The 25841-nt window shown below is 41.6% G+C and overlaps 2 long non-coding RNA genes across 5 annotated transcripts; one reads left to right on the top strand and one right to left on the bottom strand.

Annotated features, from left to right (window-relative positions):
- Positions 1-7877: 7877 nt before the first annotated feature.
- Positions 7878-18154, bottom strand: LOC123188298 (uncharacterized). Of its 4 annotated transcripts, XR_006494504.1 has the most exons (7): positions 17601-18154; positions 17418-17492; positions 16700-16787; positions 12100-12969; positions 10398-10530; positions 8548-8665; positions 7878-8352 (listed from the first exon to the last, which is right to left on the bottom strand). It is a non-coding gene; the product is annotated as an uncharacterized lncRNA (long non-coding RNA). The 4 variants fall into 4 exon arrangements; XR_006494503.1 differs by lacking the exon at positions 12100-12969 and having other exon boundaries at positions 17418-17510; positions 17601-18131; XR_006494501.1 differs by lacking the exon at positions 12100-12969 and having other exon boundaries at positions 17601-18126.
- On the top strand, positions 8152-9740 carry LOC123188299 (uncharacterized). Its single transcript, XR_006494505.1, has 3 exons — positions 8152-8292; positions 8563-8658; positions 9612-9740. It is a non-coding gene; the product is annotated as an uncharacterized lncRNA (long non-coding RNA).
- Positions 18155-25841: the final 7687 nt, after the last annotated feature.

Below are 25841 nucleotides of genomic sequence, written 5' to 3' on the forward strand. Positions count from 1 at the left end.
TGAAACATCAAGTGGCCAGAGAATCGAAAATTTATTTGCCCATTAGTCACTTGTCAGGACGGTGGATTTTAGTTTGTACGATAATGCTGCATCCACCTAAAGTAACGAAAGTTCTTACGTAAACTTCCTAGATTCCCTCTTCATAGGTGCAGCATTACTCCTAACATTTGTAATATCATTTTGAAACTTGTAATATTGCCATGTCCTATTCCTGCATTTTCAAAACCCTGTGAATCAAAGAGGTCCTGAGTTGGTGATGATGTTGTGCCTGCCATCTTTCACCAATAGTCGTCGGATCTAGATCTAACGCATACAAACCAAACTTCTCCAGTTTTGAAAAAAGATGCCCACACTTGTTCCCTATTTACAAACAACTCATTGTCTCTCACAATCAGCCTTATCTCCTCCCACCACATCTAGAAGGCCATGGAAAAATCTGGCGCGATGGTCGCTGCCGGCGCCGTCTACCCCCAATATTGGTGTTCTGTGCAATGCACGGGCATCTATGCATGGGAAATTATGTAGAACATGGCTAGTTGTAAGCAGGCTAGCTCTATAGCCATGATGATAGTGACTACAGACAGTGAGGCCGACTTATGTGTTATGTCGAAATCGGCGCCTATACTCAGGTGTCATCTCCGGCGTAGGGTCTTGTCACTTCACTGCGAAGAGCAACACGTAATAATTTGACAAACGGGTAGTATGGTGCTACTACATTGGTAGTACTACTACTAGTACTAGCACCACCGTCTGGATTTAGTAGTACCGCCACGTCCATCTGGATTGAATATTTGACTAGCAATATCTAGTACTGCATGTCACAAAAAATGTACTACTCCCTCTGTAAATAAATACATGGTGTATTGTTTTATTCCTTCTAGTAGATGGCTCAAATCTGAAGTCTCATCAATCGGACTACTATTGTACTCACCGAGCGCTCAGCTTTGTAAGCTACCAACAAAAAATTGCAATCAAAGACTACTATTGTACTCCTCCGTACTGGTGCATTAGTCACGTTACGAAAACCAAATAGTAATCCCAAAACTTTTAGGCGCGGTGCATTAACTACCCACCTCGTTCCTTGTTTCTTGCCACAAAAAAAGAAATCACCCAATACAAATACGAGACATGGGGTGCGTATGCATCCAATGACTTGAGACTACTCCCTCCGTCTAGGTGTATGACTAGCCACAATGAAGAGTAACATACACTAGTACTACCTTTCATAGTGGGTAGTAACATTAGTATGGTAACATGCAAAACCTAATTTATAGACTCATATTGAATTGGGACATGTGATGTTACAGTAATAACTAGCTAAGTTACTCAAACTACCTCTCTCCTCATTAACTCATTGCCACATAAGAAAATTTGTTGAGTTGGACTCGATGTTACTGCTGAAGTTACTCCCAGTGTGGCTAGTCTAAGTCATCTCAGAGCAAGTGAAAAAGAGGAGTGTGCTCTCATGCAACTATGAGAAAAAGTAGTACTCCTATAGCCAGCCTTATAGCTAACCTTATTGTATGAGTGGCTACAAGTGATGGCTCTACTATGACATGGCAACATCATATAGCCAACAGCTGGCTATACTATTAAGTATTAACCATGCTCTTAGGTTGTGAACCGCGACCAAGACGAAGGGGAAAGCGAGAGAACTTAATGTCTTTTTGCTAATTAATATGATTACATGCAATGAAATAACCACTGCATGTCATGTTTGGTAGTCTCAAGTCACTGAAAGCATGCACGGCGCACATATCTCATTGGTTGATACGTCACGAAATAATAAACGAGGAGGGAGTTAATGTACCATGCCTAAGTGTTTTGGGAAGGAGGGGGACGCAGCTTCATTGACTTACTGCACCTGCGTTTGGGTGAATGACTCATGGGCCCAACAGGTGGCTGGCCCACCTATCATACAGCCAAAGGCAGGTGCAGTAGAGGGCCGAGGAGTAGATGGTCAACACACACGTGAATGCAACGCAGTCTGCACTTCTCATATAAAGGCTCCCCGCCAGTCCAATCTACGAAATCCTACGCACCTACGCACCCTAACCAAGGGCAAGAGTGATCACTCCAATCGCAAGATCAGTTGACTAGAAGCTAGACCCATGGAGGCGATGAGCGCGAGCATCAGCCGGCTGTGCCAGACGGTCCACGATGCCGGCCTGTGGCCCGGCACCGAGGAACGTCTCTAGGTCGTGCTTGAGGCCGCCAGGGCGAGAGGCCGCTTGGACGACAGCTTCGTCTCCTTGTTCGACAAGGTCCTCTTCGGCTTCCTCGACAAGTTCACCGCCGTCAAGAAGCTCGCTAACGACCTTGATGTATGCCTCCAGCCCACGCGCCCAGGCTCTGCGATGCCCGCCACCCTCAACGGCCTCTATGGTGAAAACCTCTTCGACACACTGGTGGCCATGCGACTGACCACCATCGCGTTAGAGAATGTCCACCTCGAGGTCGCGCTCGCCGCGCAGTGATACGTCCATTTTGCATCATGCTTTTATATCAATATTTATTGCATTATGGGCTGTTATTACACATAATGTCACAATACTTATGCCTATTCTCTCTTATTTTACAAGCTTTACATGAAGAGGGAGAATGCCAGCAGCTGGAATAATGGGCTGGAAAAGGAGCAAATATTATAGACCTATTCTGCACAACTCCAAAAGTCCTGAAACTTCACGGGGGCACGTTGTGGAATATATAAAAAATACTGATGAAAGAATCAACCAGAGGGGGCCCACACCCTGGCCACGAGGGTGGGGGCGCTCCTACCCCCCTGGCGTGCCCCCTGTCTTGTGGGCCGCCTGGCAGGCCTCCGGTGCCCATCTTCTGCTATATGAAGTCTTTCGTCTGAGAGAAAATCATAAGCAAGCTCATGGGACGAAACTCCACCGCCACGAGGCGGAACCTTGGCGGAACCAATCTAGGGCTCCGGCTAAGCTGTTCTGCCGGGGAAATATCCCTCTAGGAGGGGGAAATCATCACCATCGTCATCACCATCGATCCTCTCATCGGGAGGGGGTCAATATCCATCAACATCTTCACCAGGACCATCTCCTCTCAAACCCTAATTCATCTCTTATATCCAATATTTGTCCCAAAACCTCAGATTGGTACCTGTGGGTTGCTAGTAGTGTTGGTTACTCCTTGTAGTTGATGCTAGTTGGTTTACTTGGTGGAAGATCAGATGTTCAGATCCTTTATTCATATTAATACCCCTTTGATTATGAACATGAATATGATTTGTGAGTAGTTACGTTTGTTCCTGAGGACATGGGAGAAGTCTCGCTATAAGTAGTCATGTGAATTTGGTATTCATTTGATATTTTGATTAGATATATGTTGTCTCTCCTCTAGTGGTGTCATGTGAACGTTGACTACATGACACTTCACCATTGTTTGGGCCTATAGGAAGGCATTGGGAAGTAATAAGTAGATGATGGGTTGCTAGAGTGACAGAAGCTTAAACCCTAGTTAATGCGTTGCTCCATAAGGGGCTGATTTGGATTCATATGTTTCATACTATGGTTAGTTTTACCTTAATACTTCTTTTTTAGTTGCGGATGCTTGCAAGAGGGGTTAATCATAAGTTGGATGCTTGTCCAAGGAAGGGCAGTACCCAAGCACCGGTCCACCCACATATCAAATTATCAAAGTAACGAACGTGAATCATATGAGCGTGATGAAAACTAGCTTGACGATAATTCCCATGTGTCCTCAGGAGCGCTTTCCTTTATATAAGAGTTTGTCCAGGCTTGTCCTTTGCTACAAAAAGGATTGGGCCATCTTGTTGCACCTTATTTACTTTTATTACTCATTACCCATTACAAATTACCTTATCACAAAACTATCTGTTACCGATAATTTCAGTGCTTGCAGAGAATACCTTACTGAAAACTGCTTATCATTTCCTTATGCTCCTTGTTGGGTTCGACACTCTTACTTATTGAGAGGACTACGATAGATCCCCTATACTTGTGGGTCATCAAGACTCTTTTCTGGCGCTGTTACCAGGGAGTGAAGCACCTTTGGTAGGTGAAATTTGGTATGGAAAATTTTATATAGTGTGCTGAAATTTACTGTCACTTGTTACTATGGAACATAATCCTTTGAGGGGCTTGTTCGGGGTATCTTCACCCCGACCAGTAGAGAAAAGAGTTGCTACTCAACCTACTGAACCTACTAAAAAATTTACTTTGAAATTCCTTCGGATATAATAGAGAAACTGCTAGATAATCCTTTTACAGGAGATGGAACATTGCATCCTGATTAGCACCTAATCTATGTGGATGAAGTTTGTGGATTATTTAAGCTTGAAGGTATGCCCGAGGATGTTATCAAGAAGAAGGTCTTCCCTTTATCTTTTATGGGAAAGGCATTGACATGGTTTAGGCTATGTGATGATATGGGATCATGGAACTACAACCGATTGAAATTGGAATTTCATCAGAAGTTTTATCCTATGCATCTGGTTCATCATGATAATAATTATATATATATATATATATTTTTTTGGCCTAGCGAAGGAGAAAGCATCTCTCAAGCTTGGGGGAGGCTTAAGTCAATGTTATATTCATGCCCCAATCATGAGCTCTCAAGAGAAATTATTATTCAAAAAATTTATGCTCGGCTTTCTCTCAATAATCACTCCATGCTCGATACTTCTTGTACTAGCTCTTTTATGATGAAGACTATTGAGTTCAAATGAGATTTATTGGAAAGAATTGAACGCAACTCTGGAGATTGGGATCTCGACGAAGATAAGGAGTCAGGTATAACACCTAAGTTTGATTGTGTTAAATCTTTTATGGACACCGATGTTTCCCGTGAATTTAGCACTAAATATGGACTTGACTCTGAGATAGTAGCTTCTTTCTGTTAATCCTTTGCTACTCATGTTGATATCCCTAAGGAGAAGTGGTTTAAATATAATCCTCTCGTTGAAGTAAAAGTAGTTGCACCTATTAAAGTTGAAGAAAAGACTATCACTTATAATGTTGATCCTGTTGTTCCTACTGCCTATATTGAGAAACCACCTTTCCCTGTTAGAATAAAGGATCATGCTAAAGCTTCAACTGTGGTCCGTAAGAGTAATACTAGAACACCTACACCCCCTGAGCAAATTAAAGTTGCACCTAGTATTGCTATGGTTAAAGATCTCTTGGCCGATAATATCGATGGGCATGTTATTTACTTCTGTGACGAAGCTGCTATAATTGCTAGACCTGACACTAAAAATAAACATAGACCTATTGTAGGCATGCGTATTATTTCTATTAAAATAGGAGATCATTGCTATCATGGCTTATGTGATATGGGTGCCAGTGCAAGTGTAATACCTCATTCCTTATACAAAGAAATTATGCATGATATTGCACCTGCTGAGATAGAGGAAATTGATGTTATAATTAAGCTTGCCAATAGAGACACTATTTCACCAATTGGGATTGTTAGAGATGTTGAAGTCTTGTGTGGGAAAGTTGAATATCCTGCTGATTTTCTTGTTCTTGGTTCCCCACAAGATAACTTTTGTCCCATTATATTTGGTAGACCCTTCTTGAATACTGTTAATGCTAGGATAGATTGCAAAAAGGATTTTGTTACTATTGGTTTGGGGGATATGCCTCATGAGTTTAATTTTGCTAAATTTCGTAGACAACCCCATGATAAAGAATTACCTAGTAAAGATGAAATTATTGATCTTGCTTCTATTGACGTGCCTCCTAATGATCCTTTAGAACAATATTTGCTCAACCATGAAAATGATATGTTTATGAATGAAAGAAGAGAAATAGATGAAGTATTCTTTAAACAGGGGCCTATTTTGAAATACAACTTGCACTACAAAAAAATACACTTCCGTGATGATACGTGTTTGTCACAGTAGGTCGCGTTTTCGGTCATGCATGTACATCCATGACGATTTTATGAGAGAATCAAGATAGTCATACATGTGTTGTCATAGAAGTGTTCCATGACATTACCAAAATTATCATCACGGAAGTGTCCACTTCCATGACGATAAATCGCGCGTCATAGAAGTGCTTTCGTCAAGGGTGACCGACACATGGCATCCACCGTAACGGAACGCCGTTAAGCTATCGGGTCGGGTTTTGGATCCGATAACCCGTTAACAGCCCCGACCAATGGGGATTTTCCACGTGTAAAGTCATCATTGGATGGAGGAGACGCGTGACAGGTCCGCGTTGGCACAGGTGTCACTCATCCAATGGACGAGACGCGCCTATGATATGTTGACACGTGGACCAGCCCATCAAGTTTAAATGGGTTGTCCCAACTGAAGGCCCACAAGATTTTGCAAACCATAATGGGCCGGCCCAGCTAAAGGCCCATGAGATTTTGCGGACCAGAATGGGCGGGCCCACCTAAAGGCCCACAAGATTTTGCGGGCCATAATGGGTCGGCCCAGGTAAAGGCCCACAAAATTTTTGTGTGCCATAATGGGCCGGCCCAAGTAAAGGCCCACAAGATTCTTGCGGATCATAATGGGCCGGCCCAGCTAAAGGCCCACGAGATTCTTGCGGATCATAATGGGCCGGCCCAGTTGTAGGCCCACAAGATTTTGAGGACCCTAGTAGGTCGTCCCATTAACTGGCTGCCATGTTTTGGGCCAAATGCCGGCCCATATTTGATCCGGTCCATTAATGGCCTGCCACACTCCGGGCCTAATAGTGGCCCATATGAGATCCGGCCCGTTAAAAGCCTACCATGTTCTGGGCCAAATTACGGCCCAGATCAGGTCCGGCCCTTTAAGAGGCTTTGGGCTCAATTATGGACCATATCAGATTCGGCCCGTCAACTGGACACTATACTTTTGGGCCCACTTGCTAAAGACTCACTTAGTAATTCAGCCTGATATTAGTTTTGGCCTGTTAAGGGCCCGTTTAACATTTTGGCCCTATACTAATTTCGGCCTGTTAAAAGCCCGTCATATAGTTGGGCCTAACTATGGCCCAGTTTGCATCCGGCCAGCTCGCAGCCGATATCTGATTGGGCCAAATAAGGACCGAGACAATTTTGGCATGTTAAAAGCCCGTGATTTGATTCGCACAATCATGGGCCGGGGTTCATTTCGGGCTGCTGCCGACCCGTGAGTTGTTCGACACGTTTCAGGCCCAACCTACATCGTGATTGCATGACGACCCGATTATGTACCGTAATTTTACGGTTTGGCCGGTTTACTGCGAAGACAGGATATATATAAAGTAAAATAACCGCAACATCGTGAATAAGAAAAAACCTAGACTATACAATAAAGAAATTACGACATATTACATCCACTGGGCATCAAAGATCGTCATTATGATAATAAAGCACAAGCAGACAGCAGATTACATACACTGGTCATCAAAGATCGCCACCAGTGCAAATAAACATGCTGACAAAATAATATACAAAACCGACAACACTTCAATAGAGTTCAAGAAAGGTTAGCCCTGCTGGGGAGCTGCAGCGCAAGCAGCTGAGCAAGATGATGAGACTGCGCTTGTTCAACATTTATATCTTCCTCACTCTGAAAGATAAACAAGCAGACAGATGACAGATTTTGCACATAAAAGTATCAGTGCTGATAATTTATCATATTTCTTACTGACGAATAAAATGACACAGTTTAAAATTACAATAACACAATATGATATTGTTCAGGTCAAAACATGGCAGAAAATGACATTGTGAAGGAGTTGACAGCTTCACAACACTACTGGATTACAGATTAAGAACTCATCTATATCTATACCTACTATTAAAGGGAATAGATATTCTTGGTTTGGTTTCGCTTTATTTCATCCCGTTATGAGGTTTTGTCCGGTTGAGCAAATCGAACGTACAAACAGACGTACGCTCAAAACTAACAAGAGCCGGCCGGCCGGCCCATATCTCTATTTTTAAATTGCCAAACAAACGAAGCTGCCGGCCCGTATCGATGAAGGAAGGACCCACTGCGTACGGAGGCAGCGCCGCTGGCTGGCTTCCTTACATGAGTCCAAATCCTGGTCCTATTCCTATTCCTATTCCTACTCCTATTTAGATTCCTACAGGAGTCCGAAACCTACTTAGAGGCGGGCATCGTTGGTGCTACAAATACATCCTATCTCCAGTGATTTTTCATGTGACACAATCCCAGTTTTTGGTTCAATTAACTGGTCAGTTTCACGCGTCGTCACCTTCGGTTCAATTAAGCTCAGCTTTACAATTAACCTGCCAGTTTCACAGGTTGTCACCTTCGTTTCAATTAAGCTCTTTGACAAGTCAGCTTTACATCAGGTATTTTTGTTAACTGTTACCATATACGACATCCTTCAACATGTCTATGAACATTGGTACCTGTAATGAAAAAAATTACATTTATCATCAGCGATTTGGATTATCCAAACAAGTAGTATATCAAAGTTTACTTTGAGCAAGAAATTTACAACATTTTATATGCGACACATTGAATCATATTTAAACACCATTATTGACAAGGAAAAAATAGATGCAATGATTCGACTAGAATTTAAGTGTTCTGGTGGCACTAACCTCATCTACTTTCAGTCTGGCTTGACTTAGGCTCGACATTGCCGTGCCGCAAGCTTCCACTCTCGCCTCTGCTGTCTTCGCTGGAACTCGTCTGCCCGTGCTCCTCCTGAGGTATTTACTGTATTTTGAAAAGATCAATACAAATGTGTAAGCAATGTGTGAGTACATATAAGAGGTAGTGCGTGTGTGCATACAAAGAGATATTACAATTTAAGTTGTTCAAATTATTTAAAACAACAAGTGACGAGTCGATATGCTGATATACAAAGACTCATAGACATGTTAATCTATGTACCATTTAGATGTGGCTCGGAACATACACTAAAAATTGATAAGTCAGTAAAAGAAAAAAAAATCATGATGCATATCATCGTTGATCAGCAGTAATTTTAGCTTATTTAACAATCAACGCAAACAAGGGAATAATGTACGCTTCTGGAACAAATCAATGAGAAGTCAGCATTTTCGCGTATCTAATTTGTTATGCACACCATAAGCAAGTTGATTTGGAGATCAATCATTTGAGCAAAAAGATAGAATCAAAAGTTCCCCTGGGAAGCACCACATGTATGAGCTTAGCATATAGAAGGCCAATAGATTTTAATTTTGAAAATAGGCAAAAACAATAATAATAATAATAGGACTAATAAAAAATAGCAATGTGTGTATCGATTATATACAACAGCAGTTCCTGTTACATATCGAGTTGCATGGGTTTGCATAGTGTATCAATGGCTGCACCAGGGCCATTTAGTTGAAAAACAGTTGAAAAATAGAGAAATACTCATAGGTCTTAGCATTATATAAACCCTACCAGCTAGAATGACTTAGATGTATCCTCTGTTTTCATTTCACTTGGTAAGATAAGTGTTGTTTGAAGAGTAAATACTATATCAGCACAAATGTCTATTCCCCACAAGAAACTTATATCCTCTGTTTTCATTTCACTTGGTAAGACGAGTGTTGTTTGAAGAGTAAATACTGTATCAGCAAATGTCCATGCTAACCAAGTTCCCATCTTTAATAAATAATATTTGTTTACACTTTCCAAAACTCTCATGCAGGCAGGCAGGCATTTTTGACAATATCAAAGAATGGATGCTAAGGAGCAACGAAGGAAGAGAGAAAGAGAGCGCTATGCAGAGATGACCGACGAAAAAAAACAGGAAAAACTCAAAAAACGCCGCGAAGCCTATCAACATCAGAAAGAAAAAAAAAAGCAGAGCTCTATGCACAGATGACCGATGAAGCACAGATGAACGATGAAGCACAGATGGCCGATGAAAAAAAGCAGCAAAAACTCGAAAAACGCCATGAAGCCTATCAACAAAAGAAAGAAAAAAGAGCAGAGCTCAATGTACAGATGACCGATGGAGAAAAGCAGGAAAAACTCAAAAGACGCCGTGAAACCTATCAACAAAAGAAAGAGAAGATATGTGCACAGCATAGGCAGATATATGCAAATATGCAGTCAGAACAAAAGAAAGCTAGAATAGAACATATAAATGAATTGAAGCGCAGCACAGCAAACAAAGACTCAATTGCGATGCAAAACCCTGCATATAGCTCAACTGAACAAGAAGTTAGTATTTCTACCCCTTCTGTAAATCACAGAAAGCATGTCACGCGAGGAGAAAGACAAACATTGCTGCACCGCCGTAACAAACAATTCACGACAAGACGGAGGAAAAATGTTACAGTATCATCAAAAGAAGATGCATCCATGACGGAAATCGGCAACAATGATACAGAGCCTCTACATCAACCACAAGTAATGATTTACGGTAAAAATCTAAATTTGATACAATACTAGCATTCAAAGTAAATATACATGTGTTTGTACAACTAACCATATTTTGTGGACAGACATCCCCTCATCAATGTTTCCAAGCATGAAAGAAGCAGATACCCCAACAAAGACATTATACAATGGCGATCACAATAAGGTGGCTTCATGGCCAGACATCCCCTCTTCAATGTCTCCTACAATCAAAGACGTAGATGCACAAATAGAATCATTCTACAATGATGTTCGCGGTATGATAATCAATTGGATATACTTTTATACAATACAAAAACTATATGCATATCTATATAAATAAAAAATTCTACACAACAAATAATAAAGTCATGTGTGAGAAAGACACAGCCATCAAAGAAGCAGACGCACCAACACAATCAATCCACAATGAGGATCATGGTAAGGTTATCAATTTCATATATATTGTTATGCAGTACAGAGAAATATAATATATATATATAAGATTACAACACAGGTAATGACGAAATCATATTTGAAGAAGATACAAACGAGGACGGACACATGTTCTCTGGTCAAGGTATGCCCAATACAATTTAAATAGATTCGAATCATTATATTTCTCCTTCACTAAAAATTTTATGCTACAAACCATACTAGAATGGGGCAGAGAAGTGGAAATTGAAATCAAAGAAGACGAAGAAATTCACAAGTCTGATCCATATGATTTTGTCTACAGTAACATACCAAAAAACACACATGTGCTCAAACCAGAAGAGAATTGCAGATTATGTCATGCAAAAAAATTCAAGTATGAAACTAAGGGGTTATGCTGCAGAAAAGGACAGATAAGACTGGCCAATCCAGATACAACACCTGAACTCATGAGACTTTGGACAAGCAACGACTCTGATGCAAGACATTTTCGGCAAAATATAAGATTTTTCAATGGACACTTCTCATTTACTACTCTATATTGTCACCTTGACAGAGACACAACTGACATGCGAACAGCTGGTATTTACACCTTTCGAGCTCATGGTCAGATCTATCACAACATACATTCATTTGGTAATAGTCACTCAGATCCAAAGCATTTGGTGCTATACTTCTACGACGATGATCCAAGCTTAGAGCATCGATATCGTCGTTGCCGCGAGGAAATGTATGAGCAAGACAAGCATGTGATTGGAATAATAACCACATCCTACACGGTAACCCGTACTCTCAACAGTTTAGGAGTTTGGGACAAGCCCAAAACCTTGAGGACTACAGAGTCATCTTGAACCTTGACCAAAGATTGGACCAGAGAACATACAATGCACCAATCAATTCAGAGGTAGCTGCAGTGTGGATTGAAGGAAATGAAAGAAGAGATACTTATGACAGGAGTGTAATACTACATGGGAACAACAACGAAAAAGAGCACATTTGATCATATTACGGGTGCTATGATCCGTTGTCGTATCCTCTATTCTTTCCAAGAGCTGAACTGGGTTGGCATAGGAAAATCCCAAAGAAGAATACACAAGAGGAAGACATTGGTGCTGATAATATCAATAATGACGAGGACCCAGGTAAAAAATTCATATACTATTATATTCAAAATTCAATTTTCATATATGGTACGGTACAAACTTATGCAACTAACTTTTTATGTTGCAATTTTTGCATAGATTCGGTCAACGGCTTGTGGGTAACCATGAAAGAATACTACTGCTATAAATTCCATACATGACCAAGCATATTCAACCCAATATTGCATGGCGGACGGCTTTTGATGAAGACCGAACCTCGTGGTGAGATCCGATCTGTTGTTGCGGCCTGATCTTTCACGACACTCCTTGTTACCTTCACTAAATTGAAATATTTTAGGCTCATGTATATCTGTGATTTGATGCGGTACAACATTATGTGTGGTCGTATCATCCTCTCTTCCTTGCATCAAAACCGTCCTCGGATTTGGGTTGACCTCTTGAGCAATATTTTCTTCACTCGATTGAATAACAACCACAGAAATTTCAGCAACTTGGGCCTTCTTCTTTTCTTCTTCTTCCTGCTCTTTTATCCTCTCAAGATGTTCTTTCCTCCAAGAAATAAAACGCTCCTCACCCATTGGCACGAGGCTGCACTTCTTACCCCTCTTGACGGTATATCTGTGTGTTTTGCAATCGTACGCGACATCATGCTCTCTGTACCACGGCTCTCCCACTAACAAGTGACATGAAATCATCGGTGCCAGAATCACGTCGCACAAAACCTCGCAAAAATAATTTTCCAACAAAAACGGTACCTTTGTTTGTTGCGTGACAGTGAGCTCTTCATGACCCCAACGGAAACAGTATGGTTGTGGACATGGTGTCATTGGTAGATTCAGTTTCTCCACCATCTCGATGCTTGCGGCGTTGATCAAATTCATGTGATCGACCATCATAGCACATGATCTCTCTCTCACCACCACACGGGTGTGAAATAGCCCGGCCCAACGGCCTTCCTCCTCCAACTGAAATCCATAGCTTAACTTACTGAATGATAATGCGCTCATCATCTTCTCCATAGTGTCGTGAACAACCTTGCTCTGAATACCACCTGATGAAGACCGAACCTCGTGGTGAGATCCGATCTGTTGTTGCGGCCTGATCTTTCACGACACTCCTTGTTACCTTCACTAAATTGAAATATTTTAGGCTCATGTATATCTGTGATTTGATGCGGTACAACATTATGTGTGGTCGTATCAGCTTTTCCAGCAGTTTGTTGTAGATACATACATCAAGATTGAAAGCTCCAGACTGGATTACATGTGGCATCATCAAAAGAAAATAAGGGCAGATCCATACCAAGGCCTTCTAGACAGCATTCAAGCCAAAGAACAGAATGGAGATGCAGTCAGAACACGGAGAGTACTTGCCTCATCATTTATTGGAGGGCCACGAGATAAGCTTCGTCGGTATCCGGATGCGATGGCTTTAGTTAGAAAATATGGAAAGCCAGACGTATTCCTAACAATGACCTGCAATCCCAACCGGGAAGAGATCACACGTGAACTAGAGTTTGGACAAACACCACAAGATCGCCCAGACATTGTCGTTCGTGTTTTCAGGGCGAAGCTAGAAGAAATGAAGAAGCAACTATTTAAGAAGGCCATTCTTGGAAAGGTTACGGCATATACATATGTCGTAGAGTTCCAAAAGAGGGGATTACCCCATGCTCACTTTTTGCTCATCATGACCGGAAAATACAAGTACACATGTCCAGAACAGTATGACAGAATCATCTCCGCTGAGCTCCCTAACAAGCACAAGTACCCAGAGATATATAAAATGGTAATCAAACATATGATGCATGGTCCTTGCGGTGCATTGAATAAATTTTGCCCGTGCACAAAGAATCGTCCATCATGCAAGAACAATTATCCAAGGCCATTTAACAAAACTACGATTCAAGGCAAGGACTCATACCCAGTATATAGGAGACGCAATGACGGCCGGACCGAAACGGTAAGAAATTGCAAACTAGATAACAGATGGGTGGTTCCTTACAACCCCTATCTGTTAAGGATGTTCAACTACCACATAAATGTTGATATATGCTCAAGCATTAAAGCTGTTAAGTACCTCTTCAAGTACATCTACAAGGGACATGATCGAGCATCTGTATCTGTAACCGACAAAGTAGATGAAGTCGAAATCAACGAGATTAAAACAGTACAGAGACGCACGGTGGGTGACTCCTCCGGAAGCAATGTGGAGAATATATGGCTTTGAACTAAGCAAAATGCACCCACCAGTCTTGCAACTGCAGCTACATCTCCCAAATATGCACATGGTTTCATGTCATGGCACAGAAACAATAAAGAATGTTCTCGACCGTGATGGCACGAAAAGATCAATGTTGACTGCGTACTTTGAAGCAAACAATTTACATGAGAAAGCACGAGGCATACTATACAGAGATTTTCCGGAATATTATACTTGGCAAAGACAAGAGAAGTTTTGGCAAGAGAGGAAGCAAGCCGCTGTGTTCCAGGTTGGCAGGATCGTCTCAGCACACCCGGCTGAAGGAGAACGATACTATCTACGAGTCCTCCTCAACCACGTGACAGGCGCCACCAGCTACGAAGACCTACGAACAGTCAATGGACAAGTAATGCCAACCTTCCATGAAGTTGCAGAAAAACAGGGGCTCATTGAGGCAGACAACACATTAGACGAATGCATGGCAGAAGCAAAGTTGTTTCGAATGCCATCATCTCTACGAAGGCTATTCGCGACAATCCTGGTTTTTTGCGAGCCCAGCGACGTCCGTGGTCTATGGAACAAACACCTCGAGGCAATGTCAGAGGACTACAGCAGAAACTGCAAATGCAAGCACACGGTCGAACAAATGGTGCTGAGAAATCTTAGGGACATGTTGCACTCAATGGGAGAAGATATAGAATCTTTTCCTCTTCCAGAGATCGACACACAGCATGAGATGACAAACGGCGTGCCTAGGGAAATCATTGAGGAGACCTCCACACGAGGTGGACCCTAAGGACATATTGTTGCATAAAAACCTAAATACCGAGCAAAGGATGGCCTATGACGAAATCCTAGCCACAGTTGACTGCCAAAGAGGTATATTCTTTGTCAATGGGCCGGGAGGCACAGGAAAAACTTTTCTTTACAGGGCGCTCTTGGCCACAGTACGCGGACAAGGCAAGATTGCAGTGGCGACAGCCACTTCCGGTGTTGCTGCTTCCATAATGCCTGGAGGGAGGACCGCACACTCAAGGTTCAAAATTCCACTAAAAATAGATGATGGTGCTATTTGTAGCTTCACAAAACAAAGTGGGACAGCCAAGCTACTCCAAGCAGCATCACTAATAATCTGGGATGAAGCATCTATGACTAAGAGGCAAACAGTGGAGGCGCTAGACAAAAGCATGAGGGACATAATGGACAGACCAGATCTTCCTTTTGGTGGAAAAAGGTCGTATTTGGGGGAGATTTTAGACAAGTGCTCCCTGTTGTCCGAAAGGGGACAAGGGCCCAGATAGTAGATGCATCGCTACGCACGTCAGAGCTCTGGAATTGCATGCGTCAGTGGAAGCTTGTGCGCAACATGAGGGCTCAAAACGACCCTTGGTTCGCAGAATACCTACTACGCATTGGAAATGGAACTGAGAAGACAAATGATGATGGTGAAATACTTCTACCTAAAAGTATATGTGTGGCAAATAAGACGGATGATAATGGCTTGGATAGACTCATTGACAGTATCTACCAAACAGGCAATGCTTCCCTAATAAAGGATCCAAAGTACATCACATCAAGAGCAATTTTATCCACAAGGAACGACTGCGTGGACAAAATCAACTTAAAAATGATTGATCGCTTCCAGGGGGAGGAGATGGTGTACCACAGCTTTGATTCCGTAGAAGACGACCCACATAACTACTATCCACCAGAATACTTAAACACCCTAACCCCAAATGGACTGCCTCCACATATGTTGAAGCTCAAAATAAATTGCCCAATCATACTACTCAGGAACATCGACCCTACTAATGGACTCTGCAACGGTACGAGGTTGGTCGTGCGTGGATTTCAAAAAATGCAATTGACGCAGAGATTGTGGTGGGACAGCACTCTGGAATGCGAGTTTTCCTGCCTCGATACAATTATGTCCCTCTGACGATGACATGTTCCCGTTCAGTTTCAAGAGGAAACAGTTCCCAATCAGGCTCAGTTTTGCAATGACAATAAACAAATCACAAGGACAGACAATACCAAATGTCGGCATCTACCTGCCTGAACCGGTTTCTTCACATGGTCAGTTATATGTCGCGCTTTCTAGAGCAACTGCGACATCAAACATAAAGGTTCTAACAGGTACACATGGTGAGAACAAGCAGAAGAATAAAAATACCACTACATGCGACACATACACAAAGGGGGAGAAGAATAGGAAGAGCACTACAAGCAAGACATACGAAAAATATTGTATACACGGAAGTATTAACCAAATAGGTAATGCAACCTTTTAATTTCTTGTTCAAAATTTCAGTTTCTACTTGGTAGGATCATCATTTAAGAAAAACTTAAAAGTATATTTATATTTCACATTGCATTGCTTCTTTTCTAACCTTAAATATATTACTTGGATTCTACAGAAACATTAAAGCCAAGTGACAACTTCACAGTTGGAGTTCAAAACTTGATCGTCTTGGAGGAGACTAACTCATTTGTGTATATACAAATCATTTATGGTATATTTCTCATGTATAATATCCTGAGCGAACAAATTATGTGTCCACTAACTCATTCATGGTTTTTCTATAGAAATAATTCTAAGTATATATACAAATTTAGCACCAAAATGTGTAACTAAGGGCAGAAAGAGACTTACAAGCCAAAATAAGAACATATTTGTCACCTTGGAAATGCTGCTGTTGCCCAGATTTTTCTAAACATCACATTCTCTACATACCCGAAACCTGAAATATAAACGACCAATTATGGCTGTACAAGCTGTACCAAAATTTCTACTATGCAATCCTCAAAGAATTTCGACTGCAATTATATGTTTCTGCGTGAGATTAACTGCTCCCAAGTGAAGCTTACTCCAAGATTAGACAGTAGAAAAACAAAAACAGGATCACCCAAATTCTATTTTTTCTCTCCGATTCTAAAATGACTCTAATGCTAACTTCATTATGCTGTCCTTTTTGACCAAAATATTGAGGATCCCCGCCAAATCATTATGCTGTCCTTTTCTCATGGATCGGTGGCAAAATCTATTAGAGATGTTCTCCCATCCTTTTTAGCCAAATCCAACATCACTAAAAAAGAGTCAAATTCAATCTAAATATACTTTCGAGTGTGTGCTCTCTCATTACAGGATGCAATGTACTCTCAAAATTTGTGCCCGACATACTTATCAGAATGCAAGTATCTATCTCAACATTTCTTTTGCTCAAAAATTCACAAGATCATCCGAACAGTAAATGTGTTACTCACACGCATGCATGCACGCACACGCACACACACACACACACACACACACACAAATGTCACTGACATGAGACACCAAGATAAAACTTGATCTCCAGATGCAGAAACTCTACCATGAAGCAATGTCATTCTGTCATAGAATCCCTTTCTTGCAAGTCATGCCCCAAGTTGCCATTTCTTATAGTAGCCTATTAAGAGCAAGGATCCTAAATTAATATCAATAAAAGTACCACTGTGTGTTCACCATCCAACAATGATATACTGTGTGGTAAACTCGAGTTCACAGTTGTCAATACCTGAATCCATCAAGTAACTGGAGTAGTCGAGCACGTAAGCGAGCTGCGAGCGCCTTCCCGGATTGAATGTGGGAGCCAAGCACGAGGCCGACTATCACAGGGGCACGAGACGCACAGAACCTCGGGCCGCTCCGAGATGCCTGCTCCCGCATCGTGTCCAGCACGCTCCTCTAGCTCGCATCTGGATCTGCACTGGGACATGTGTACGGCGACGGCAGAGTCGATCTAGGGAAGACCGACGGTGTTAGCGGCAAGGCGAGGTTATGGTGGGGAGAGGAGGCGGCGGCGCAAGGCCGTGGGGAGGGGGAGAGGATGGGCTGGGCGACGATGTGGCGGGAGAGGATGCGGCGTGCGACTGCGTGCCGGGGAGAGGAGGCAGTGGGGAGAGCAGTTGAGGCCTCGCGCCGGCGGCGGGGACGAAAGGAAAGGGCGGCCTGATGAGGTACTACATCCACAAGGAATGGAAGTGAGGGGCGGCCACCATGGAATGGGGGAGCGGTGGGACGGGATAAGAAGAAAAAAAATTAGACAAAGGGGATGAGAAGAACTTCTTTTTTGAAGTGAAAGAGGGAGCGTCATGCGTGTCTCTTGTTTCATTTTTACCGAATAACCAATTTGGTCAAGTAATAGGCGTTCCTCTCAGAAAAAAATAGAGGCATTGTCCAAGATACCTCTTTCAGTCATTTGGTTTATATCGGGTGTGCCTGTTTTAGATTGGTGGGTGCGATCTTTTTATACAGCCGCATGGGTTTAGAAAAAAAATCCAGTCATGTTTTTTTGTAAAATTTGATAATTGTCTTTATTGAATATATTTAAATTCCATAATCATGCATGTCATCTTGTGGTCTGTCGGTGTGGGACCCAATTCAGGTAGTGTCTTGGATGGGACATCCGGCTTTAAATGTTAGGCTTTGATGCAATGTCTGTTTGGTATTAGGCCCAGACATTTGGCATGCCTTCATCAAAAGGATAGGAGTAGCAAGATGGTGGCTTCAAACTTATTGATGTATCACCTTGTATGGTCTTTGTGAATAATTAATAATATGGTTGCATGCATCGTCCAGATGCAGAAGCCGGGGGTATATCCTTCTTTTCTAAAAAAAATCTTGTGGTCTGTGGATGGTGTCTGTTTGGATTCGTGGGTGCGGTCTTTTTATACAACCACAGGGGTTTAAAAAAATATTTAGTCAGGTTTTCTGTAAAAATTGATATTGTCTTTATTGAATATATTTAAATACTATAATCATGCAGGTCATCTTGTGGTATGTGGATATTAAATTTTATGAAAGAAAGCAAATAACATATTCCTAAAATTAAGGCCATTGAAATTGCTATTACTCTTCAAAAAAATCACTTTTGAGCTTTGTGCCAATCAATTTCTACCTTCGTGTATGGCTTAACTTTCATTTTGCTATTGATGTAGATGTAATTTTGCTTCAAGGATGGCAGTAGCAATTCTTCGGAGCTACTGCCAGTAATTGACAGTGAGGAAAGTGTTTTGATCAGTACCTTTTATTCTCTTTCGCATGGGGAGTTCCTATAGGTATTAGTATATAATGGTTTGTTCAGTGCTTTAGGACACACCCTGCTGAAGATAGGTGTTCACATGCTTCATACTTTTACATATCTGCTTTTTCACGTGTGAGTCCATATGTTTCTTGAGAGGATAGGGCTAATTCAAAAATATTCTATGTCTCAAAACATGAAAACGCACGCAATAATTTATAAGTTTTGGTGTTTGCTAAACTTCAGTTATGATTCGAAAGATACATACATTATTATTTTAGTTCACTTTAAGAAATGAGTAACTATATGCCATATGTACTTGGACTGAGGGTATTGTTCAAACATAGGCTTTATGGTTTTTACTATGCAACTACAACCATCGTCACTTGCATTTAATGTGCTATTCTTGGCAGCAGACTGATATGGTTAGTTCGCAAAGTTCTTCAATAAATTAGGAAGATATTGTAAAAAAATTGCACATGTTCGACTGTCTCATGCTATTAATGGAACCCTGTGGATGTTGTTCTTAACTTGGTGTACTTATAAATTGTTCTTCGAGACCAATCTATGTGGAGTTTCACTCGATCTGTTGAAACTTCCTATGTTTGCATCTCTATTTGCACTTCGATGGTGATGCAGAGTTGAAGTAGATGTCAACGGAGGAAATGAGGCGAGACTTTTCAAATGCAAAATTCATAATCCAAAAATAAAAAATGCAACCCGGTGCAACGCACAGGCACTTTTACTAGTAAGTATCAATGGTTAGTGTGCTGTCAATTTAGACCATTTCAGATTGGCAAATAAAGAGATGGTTTAAATAATAGTAGAATGATATGACATTGTTCATAGTTAAGACATTGCAGAATATGACATTCTCTGTAGTGGGTAGGTTCACCACACCACTGAATTACGAATGAAGAACAGAAGCATACATGCAGTGCAAAAGAAGATCACTTGCTCTGTATAGTTTAATTTACATGGTATGAAGAAGGAAATTGGTTGTACAACTGAAAACTTAAATTGAGAAAGAACAAACTTTTGTTTATGAACTACATAATAAACTTTAAACAAGCAATTTGATGCAAACACAAAAAATAAACAGCTGTTGCAGTCATGCCTAACCAAATATATACAGCAAAGTTTGAAGGCTTGAGATGGACAAACTTACATTATTGGTGAAGACATGCTTTATAAAGGCCTTGTCCATGCTGATGGGGGGCAATTCAAGAAGTTTATCACATAATCTTCTTCAAAAGCATTGCCTTTATTCTACATTTTGTTAAGAGTAAATATAGATGTGATAATATACGAAAAAATGGAGAATATTTAAGATAAGATGAAGAGTGATGCTACATAACCAAGTAGCTATAAATGTAAGTGCAGCGATACAGGCAAAAGGTACAGCCAAGAGCAATGCACAGCTAAACTTCTTCAGTACCAACCTTATGGTAAGAGTAAATATAGATCTGATGTGTAGAAAATGGAGGGCAAAGGAAAATAAGTTGCAGAGTGATGCTACATGAACAACTATCTGTCGTTATAAGTACACTGATAAAGGACAACATGTACTTACAAGAACAATGCAGAGCTAAAAAAATTGGCATTGGATACAGTAATGTAAACATTCATACAGATCAGATAATTTGGAGCGAACAATTGATAAGCAAGCTATCATGCATACTGCTGTCACATAATGAACCAGGTATGTATGCAAGTACAGTGATACAGGACAACAGGTACTAAAAAGAGCAAAGCAGCGGGCAGCATATTTGCGATATCATGTCGTTCTTGTCAAACTGGAATTCTTCTTCGAGCAGATTTTCTGCAAAAAAGATCCGTAAGCCACATGCGGAAAAGTAGAAGTTCAAATTGTCGTGTGATTTCATAGACAGTACCTCATCCTGGGAATGAGACCAGTGCATAACAAGGTTTTTCCATTTAATGTCTTCTAAATTTAGCACGGGAGACTTCACTGGAAATTTGTTTATAGACTTGCCATCAAAGTGTGATTTCCTCAGGTAACACCGATACTGCTGCAATGCTTCCTTGAAAAGCACAAGCAAGCTTTGCTCGTCATGACTATCCAGATTGACCCTCGCCTAGTTACAACAATGTAATGTAAATCATTGATGTGTTCAATCAGCAGAAAAACAGGAAAAAAGATAACCATGAATAATAGCACTTACACGTAAGTTGGACAGGAAGATGTGAAAATGGTGTTTGTCTTCACAATAATCTTTCCATGATGGGAATATATGCACGTAGTCCCTAACAACATTGAAAGCATTGTCTTTTAAACTGGGAATAAATGGAATGGGGTTCCAATCTACAGGAATTGGTCGTCTCTGCAGTTGGGATAGGTCTTCGGCCGATGGACTTACTGTACTTTTTGCTGGAGTGGGATTTTCTGTGGTACAGCTGGTGCTATGGCAAATGAAATCGGTATACCTTTTGCTGGAGTGCAGGTCCTGTGTGGTGGGGCTAGTGGTGTGGCCAGTGAAGTATGGGTATAGTCTGCTGGAGTCGGTCCTACGTTTTGTGTCACTGGTTGCATGGGTGTTGTCTGATTTCTCTGGCACCACCACGTTTTTCAAGGACTTTGCTGGTGCTCCTTCAGGTTCGGCAATTACCCTCTTCCTTTTTGATGTCTGATGCACAAGAACAACATTTGAGTGGAAAAACATGGTATGATGACAGATGGAATATGTATTGATAATGGATGGGCATGGCATCTCGACATATATGATGAGTAAACTAAGTAGATGGCGGTGCAACAAAGTAGAAGAAATGCAAGACAATATATGCAAGATACCCGCAATCAATAAAACATTGCCAAATTAGAACACGCATCTTGATGGGTGAACAGGACAGGCCATCTGCCTTTGACTCCTCGAGGTTAGAATAGTCATTAGGATCATATTCTGAACAAGAATCAACAGGTGGGGAGCGTATGAGTTTCATTGCATCCAAAATGGCACTCAATGCCTTGGTGTCAATTTTGTAAGTCATTGATGTGTTTAGCTTCAAGAGTGGACTGCTGCTAGTGCGACACAAAGCAGCTACACAGATAATAGTTTAGATATAACAGAAAAACCTTAAGCATCAGAGTAAAATCAGCAAAGTGGAACTTGCTGGAATATATGTGCTAGTATTGCCGGTACGACTAGAAAGGCTTCGGATACCAGCTCTCTTCAAGTGAAGGTGTGGTACTGTTAATATCAGTGTAACTCTCAATGGTGACACAACTCCCCGCATTTCCTTGCTATTCTTATAGGATCCAAGTGGGCAGGCCACTACAAATCCTATTCCTATGTTTACAAGATCCTACGAATCAAAGAGGCTCAAAGTGTCCATCACAACCGACCGTATAGACCTCTACACTACAAATGTCCCTGCTTATTTTCAGTACAAGGAACATACTATACTACTATCATACTCCCTCCGTTCCAAAATATAAGTCTTGATAGAGATTTCCACTATGGATCACATACAGATGTATCCAGATACATTTTAGAGTGTAGGTTCACTCATTTTGCTCCATATGTAGTCCATGGTGGAATCTATACAAAGACTTGTATTTAGGAATGGAGAGAGTACATATTAAAAAAGAACGGAAGAGGAACATGGTAAAGAAGAGCAAGCAGATTTTGGATAATAAAATGTTGGTTGCGCAATGCCCACACATGATGAACCAGAGCGCATTAAGAATGCAACTCCCAGCTGTCTCTCGACCATTTCAGGCGGTTGGATCAAGTGACCCAATTTTGAAATTTAGTCTACTGTGATTTAACTAGTGTGGAATATAAAAGGGAAAAATCATAAGCATTGGGAGTATAGTGTTGAGCGTGCCATGGCGGATCTGAAGATGCAAACCGGACAAAGGCAACTTCGCAACCAAGACAAGAAATTAGAGTAAAGCAGTGGCGATCTATTTTCTTGCTGTTATAAATAAGTTGAGCAGATACGAAAGAGTACCGCCTCTGGTGCGGCGCCGTGTACGCATCTGCTGAGAATTTGACGGTGCTGCGGTAGCGATGGCTGTCGGTGGCGTGGAAGCAGATCTAGGAGGGTAGACAGTGGCGACGGGGCGCAGTGGACGAGACGATCGTAGGAGCGGCGCCGGCAAGGTGGACGACGGCAAGGATGAAGCGAGAGGACGGGATGCAAGGATCCCGGTCCGAAGCCGTGGATGAGAGAGGTCGATCTCTTGTAATGGATGGCGGCATTGGGGTATTAGCTCCGACATGGTGGAGGAGGACGGCGGTGGATGGAGTGGCGGACGGCGGCAGATGGAGGAGGGTGGGGTGGAGAGGGTGTTTTGGCGCTCACGGAGTACGAATGGGAAAAATGAAGGTAAAGAGGAAGAGGGGAACCATGTATTCAGGGCGCGCTTGTCTCAAATGCGAGGAAATTTACAAACTTAGCCCCCGTTTCAAATTTCTACTACATCACAGCAACATTAGTCGGTTGGGTATAGGATGGTAATCTCGCATACACCGAATAATTGCCGACGAGGGTTTGTTTTTGGCGCCCACCATGTATGAATATGAATCGGGGAGGGAGTCAATTTCGGCCAAGGACACATTGTGTTTTGGCGCCCACCGTGTATGAATCCCGGTGAGAGGCGGTTACGTCACGTTTAGGTGAAATAAAAGACCTACCCCTATCAAAACCTATAGAAATCCAGCAGATAGGCTTTGCGTGGCAGGGATAGGCAATAATAATTTCCATCTCGCAGATTTTGGTTTCGGGCGGTTACTGCGACTTTCCCCGCTTCGTTCAAATTTTTAGAGTGCACGTTTACCGTGCCAACTCAATTCGAATCCCGTTTGTATTCTATTTTTTTGGGCGGGATCCATTTTCAATTGAAATTACATTCTATATACATCAATATATACTTTCTAAAGCACAACAAAGAATTCTGCTCCTTTATATGTATAATATGATTTACAAATACAACGATCTCGAAATCTTAAGGTTGAATTCGAAAAAATTTAACCAAATTATGTTGTACTAAAATGTATGGATCAGTAATATCTACATATTAAATAACATAGATGTGCGTGAATTCATATGAGTATGCATGTTTGATAGATCAAATTTGGTTCGAGTATGGATTACATGTATCATCATCTCGAATTCAAATATTTGAATCCTTTTTTGTTCACTCCTTTCACGCCCATCTCTCTTGCATGCATGCTCCTTCAGGTAGCTATCACTCTCTTTTCTCCTGCTCACTCACACGCTCACTTCATGTTTCTCCTATCCTCGCAAACATGGTCTCTCGATGTCTCCCTTGAGAAGTGTCACACTCTCCCTATCATTATACATTACACGGTTTTCATTATCTCTCATGTCTCTACTGTTCTCTGGTATCACTCGGTACCTAAGCTTTCTTTTTCACCGCCACGCACAGTCTCCACTCCTCTTTCACTTTGTCTTTCTCTCTATAGGATTCTCTCACACACCCTATATGTCTCTACATATGACTCATACCACTAAAATTACTCTCTCTCTCTCTCTCTCTCTCCTGTAGACACAACATTTGTTGCGGTCTCCTTTTCGTCTCCATCCCAGATTGAAATTATTCATTTGTTTACCGATTAGACAACCCCGACTACCGTCTCCTCTCTCTCTCACAGACACACACACACAACTTCTGTTTCCACTCTCCTTCCTGACTACCGTCTCTCTCTCACACACACAAAACTCTTGCTTTCGCACCCCGACTCGTATTTCTCTCACAAACATTTATCGACTAGCTAGCCTCTAGATAGGTTTATACACCCGCACACTCGTGCTTCCACCATCACATACATGTCTCTCTCTCGCTCCTTGTATCTATGTAGATTTTTCTTCCCTTATTGAGACACGCCCTCTCGATCGTGCACACACGCACTATCGCCTCATTTTAAGCTGATACCTATCGCACACACACTCCTTGTGTCTTTGTCACACATGCACTCCGTCCTCCTCCACTCTCCCTCTCTCTCACACACACATGGGCTTTTTGCAACAACTAGCAAGATGCCCATGCATTGCACGGAACATCAAGATGCATTTGTATTAGTAGTTTATCTTGTGGGGGAAAAGGATGAACAAGGGAAGGCCTTATTTGCAAATGTGGAGAGGGGTGTGGGTATCTTTTTGCAAAATTGCCATAGTTTCCTTCCTATCCGTCAGATATAGATCGGATGACCTATATTGCAGGATGGCAGGCACACGATCATCACCGACAATGCTTTTTATAAGAGTAGGGATAAAAAATAGAGTTGGTGATGATGGTGGGCCTGCCATCCTGCAATGTAGGTCATCCGATTTATATCTGGCGGATAGGAAGGAAAATATAGCAATTTACCTACACTCTTCACCACATTTGCAGATAAGACCTTCCCTCGTTCATCCTTTTCTCCCACAAGATCTTGATGTTCCGTGCAACGCACGGGCATCTTGCTAGTAAGAGTAGAAATTAGACATATACCACTTCTCGAATCTTGAAACCAACAACATTCCTCCCTTATCTCATCAAAACCGCCAAAGGAATATATTTTGAGTGAAACATAACATATTTTTAGTGATATACGTATTTCAAAACTAGACTTTTTTTCTATCAAATCGATGAATATGTATTAATCTACTTTGATCGTGTGGCAACGCATTGGCACATTGCTAGTAGTTATTATAATTTTTTGGACACCAGACAAACGGTGGAGTACATATACAAAGAGAAGAGGC

Source organism: Triticum aestivum, chromosome 2A, assembly GCF_018294505.1.
Source record: "Triticum aestivum cultivar Chinese Spring chromosome 2A, IWGSC CS RefSeq v2.1, whole genome shotgun sequence".
NCBI lineage: Eukaryota > Viridiplantae > Streptophyta > Magnoliopsida > Poales > Poaceae > Triticum > Triticum aestivum.